Consider the following 4,681-nt stretch of genomic DNA (forward strand, 5'->3'; position numbering starts at 1 on the left):
TTTATGATTCCATCTTGTTTTGATTTGCTTTAGATGAGGAAGCTTGCTACCTATATATGGATGGATGGATGAAACCATTGTATGCTTGTTGTTGCATATGTTGGCTATGTATATGTGTTGGATGAAACCATTTGCTATGTATATGTGTTGGATGATCATATACATATGGCAGGGATATGATTTGCTATGTATATGTGTTGGTATGCTTGTCGAATGTATTTTCATATGTGTGTATATATCTATGTGAAATTCTGTCAAATTGAATGAAATCAAGAAAAAATAGGGGATGTATAGACTCTTTGTCGTCTACTGGCGGACGGCAAAGAGCTTTGCCATCAGCCAGCGGACGGCAACCATGCCATGTGTCAGCCACCTATGCAACCTGGGGCAGTAGGCTGGCTATTTAGTAGCTTTGCCGTCAGCCGGCTGATGGCGAAGCTACCAAATAGGCCAGCCCCCCAGGTGCTGCCACATGGCATGCTATGTCGTCCGCTGGCAGACGGCAAATAATCAATGTTCTTTGTCGTTCGCTGGCAGACAACAAATATGCAAAGGTCTTTGTCGTCCGCCAGCAGACGACAAAGCATGCCGTTAACCCCTTAACGGACCTAAGCTGACACGTGTGCCATCGCTGGGGACGGCAAAGACCTTTGCATCTTTGCCATCCGCCAGCAGATGGCAAAGAAGCCTTTGCCGTAACCTGTTCAGCCAGACGTGTTAATGTCTGCTGGCTGACGTCAAAGTTCTTTGTCGTCCGCTATGTGTGCCTTTGCCGTCAGCCATGGTGGACGGCAAAGTTATTGATTCCTGTAGTGTCTAGGTTAGAAAATATCCTTTATGACCCATTACCTATTGATGATAGTTTCCCTGATGAACAACTAGCTGCCATAAATGTTTCTCGCAATAATCCTTGGTATGCAGACTATGCTAATTATATTGTTGCTAGATTTATACCACCTAGTTGGACATACCAACAAAATAAAAAAGTTCTTCTATGATTTAAGACATTACTTTTGGGATGACCCACACCTTTATAAAGAACGAGTAGATGGTATTATTAGCCATTGTATACCCGAGCATGAACAGGAACAAATCCTATGGAAGTGCTACTCCAAGGCTTACGAAGGACACCATGCGGGAGATAGAACTGCGCACAAGGTATTACAATCTGGTTTTTATTGGCCTACTATTTTCAAGGATGCTCGTAAGTTTGTCTTATCTTGTGATGAATGTTAAAGTATTGGTAATATTGGTAGACGTCAAGAAATACCTATGAATTATTCACTTGTTATTGAACCATTTGATGTTTGGGGCTTTAATTATATGGGACCTTTTCCTTTCTCAAATGGGTATACACATATTTTAGTTGCTGTTAATTATGTCACTAAGTGAGTAGAAGCTATCCCAACTAGTAGTGTTGATCGCAATATACATCTATTAAAATGCTTAAAGAAGTTCTTTTCCCGAGGTTTGGAGTCTATCGTTGTTACTTACAACACTTGCAGAGAATACCTAGCTGATAACCGCTTGTCATTTCCTTCTGCTCCTAGTTGGGTTCGACACTCTTACTTATCAAAAGGACTACGATTGATCCCCTATACTTGTGGGTCATCAGACATGAGCCGGCTCGCGTGACTCAAGGCGCCGTCGTCTCCCATGCCATACTCTTCCTCATCGGATCCCGAAACCCGAAAGGTGTTGGTGGATGTCAGATCGATGATGATCTGTCCTGGGACGAGCTGGAGACATCCAGCAGGACGCAGTTGCGGCACCCGGACTGGTGCACCATACAAGGTGCCAAAGAATGCGAGTCTGCCTCGCCGACATCCACCGCCATGAGGTCTGCCAACGCCTCCTACACCCGTTGCCTCGCACGGTGGGCACACCGCACCATGTTTGAGTCAGACGATGCCCATGGTGCGTCCATGGCATCGGCGCGACAAAGGAGGGGTTGTGCGTCCGCCACCGATGAGGTAGCGACAACACACCTAGCACCAGATCCATGTGCCATTTGGGCAGATGTAATGAATTCCCGACGGAAGGCATCCAAGCGTTGCCTCGCACGAGCCTCCTCCCAGGAGCGATGGAGCGCAAGCCGGACAACCATCTCCTCCTCGGGGCCGCGTGGGGTGAGCTCGGGGTCGACGGATTTGGAGGTGAAGGACTCGGATCCGCTGCTCGCCATGTCGGAGATCGCCGGACAGGAGTTTGGGTAGCGGAGGAGAGTGGAGTGAAGGGCTAGGGTTTGGTCCAGTGAGCGGATGGGAAGGAATATATGTGAAGTCGGATGGGCCAGCGTGGGCCAGATCCGATATGACATACTCGCCCGAGCACATCCGGACGACCCTAATCCAACTCAATATGAGAGGTGTCGGTCAGCCCGAAGACGTCATTTTGCATCTTTTGTAACCGGTTAACGACCGGGCCATGGCGTGCGGCTGCACATGCTCTAAGAGCATCTTCACTTGTTCTGCCCCCAGCACACCCGGCAATTGCGCTTTGACCTACGACCAATGTTTTATTTTCCCTGGGGGCGATCCAGTTCCTAGCCATGCCCCCAGGTTTCGGCCCAATGACGCACATAAATTCAAACTTGTCTTTCCTGCTACCAAAAAACGCCACAAGTTCGGCAATCATCGGTGATCACCATGCCACAGTTCGGCGATCAAAACATACACAAAAGCTCGGCGTTCAAAAGGAAGTCGTACCGGCTGATGCGTAGACAAAGGAATGCATCAAACAACGGTCTCCGGCGTGGGACTGGCCGCCGTCGGCGTGCTCGGCGTCGGCATCGGCGTGGCTTCTATGCTCGGGCTGGTCAATGTCAGCGTGGCTTCTGTGCTCGGCATCGGCATGGCTTCATCGCTCGGGCTGGGTGTCAGCGTTGGGGTCGGTGTGGGCGTAGGCACGGTGGTCGAAGGCATCTGGTTCAAGATGAGGCCGCGCTCCGCCAGGTACTACGCCGTGACTTGCTCGTCCATCGTCGACATGTCCGCCCCATCAAGAACGCCACGTTGGTGTTCCTCTTCTTCACGGCGACGTTCGTCCATAGTAGGTAGAGCTTCACGTCCTGCTTCGTCACCAACGCCGACCACCACACGTCCGATTTCTCTTCCCTCTTGGCGGCATAGTTTTTGGCATCGGTGATGCACTGCTCGATCGACGATTGCAGCCACTCGGCAGCCAGTGTGGCGCCCTTCACCGTTTGGGCTCTTTTGTTTCCGTCAGGGCACCCATCCGCCGCCCTCGGGGCCGGCATGCCCTGCTTGTATGTCTCCTTGGCCTTGGCGAGGGTGAGTCAGACATCCCTCCATTTCTCGCACGACTCGATCCGGGAGAACACATGAAGAAACTTGAACTCTTGGTCGCTGCTGTCCTGGCGGTACATGGTGAACATCCGAACCATATGCGCAGCCGAAGAACAAGTGTCGGCGACATACATGGCAAAAATAAGTGAGTCGGAGGCTGGACATACCTGACCCTCGATGTTGGTGCCGCTTTTCGGGAAAGCCGCAATCTCCTAGATGATCCCATGCCATTTTTTGTAGGGCGTCTGGATGATCGCCCAATGGTTCGACATGGCCTTTGCACCGCGCTACATGTGGATGGTGGCGAAGTAGGGGTCGACAAGCTTGCGCTCATCGAACACCGACTTGATACGCGTCCAGTACGCGTCGGCGTTCTGGTTCACGCCGGTGACCGGGTCCGTGTTGACGATCTTCCTTGCTTCAGCAAGGCACTCGTCTTCTTTGGACGTCCACTTGACACGCTGCTCGCCCGTCCTGGCATTGGCCCCCCGTTTCTTCTTTTTCCCTTTCCTCAGCGGCGTCGGCTCCATATCCTCCTCCTCTTCCTCCTCATCTTCCTCCTCCTCCTCCTCCTCGGTGTCGTCGAGCTCATCCTCCATGTCAACGGCTGTGTCTATTGTGTCATCTTGCGCGTGGAACCCGTGATAGGAGGCGGCGGCGACTGAGCCGCTCGTGATGATCTCCTCCATGTCGGCGTCGATCGCGTCGTGGTTGCCCAAATGTGCCGCTGAGGCTTGCGAGAAGGGTAGGACGCCACGGCATAGAGGCGGTGTCGGCGAGGCTGTGTACACCGGGGCGACTAGTTGTACGGGGGGTACTAGATGCTGGCGAACGCGGGCGAGGGAGTGCGCTGGTCGGGGTTCAGACTGGAGGGTGAGGCACGTGGCGGCGCGCCATGTGGGAAGGTGATGTTCGGATTGAACCCACCATGCGCGTCGCCGTCGGAGTAAGGCGAGGGTGCGTGTCCCTAGGGCGGCAGCGGCGGCGAGAAGTTGGCCGGCGACACGACGCTCTGTTGGCTCCATGCAGCTTGCGGGCAGTGGCCGCCGGGCGGATTCATCATCCCCGCGCGAGCCGCCTCTGCCTACTCTGCCGCCGCCGCCATCGCCACCGACGCGGCCGCGTCCTTGGCCTTCTTAGCATTGAGCCTGTTCCGCCGGTCAGTGGTAACATCCTCCCAGCGTTGAACCTCCGCCTTCCACTCAGCGTTGGACATGCCCGGTGGTTTTGCCATCGGCGCCCTCGGCTTCCTCTATTCAGCTGGTTGGTATCTGCAGCGGCAACGGAGCGAGGGGCCGAATACTTCTTCGGCGGCATGGCGGGATGGCGGTCAGCTGGCGAGGAGCGGGAGGAGAATGGCGGGAGTGGGGGGC

The 4,681-nt window shown here is 53.6% G+C and overlaps 1 pseudogene; it reads right to left on the reverse strand.

The window, feature by feature from the left end:
* Positions 1 to 2,735: 2,735 nt before the first annotated feature.
* LOC119292721 lies at positions 2,736 to 4,542 on the reverse strand (annotated as a pseudogene).
* Between the last annotated feature and the right edge of the window lie 139 nt (positions 4,543 to 4,681).

Source organism: Triticum dicoccoides, chromosome 4B (genome assembly GCF_002162155.2).
Source record: "Triticum dicoccoides isolate Atlit2015 ecotype Zavitan chromosome 4B, WEW_v2.0, whole genome shotgun sequence".
NCBI lineage: Eukaryota > Viridiplantae > Streptophyta > Magnoliopsida > Poales > Poaceae > Triticum > Triticum dicoccoides.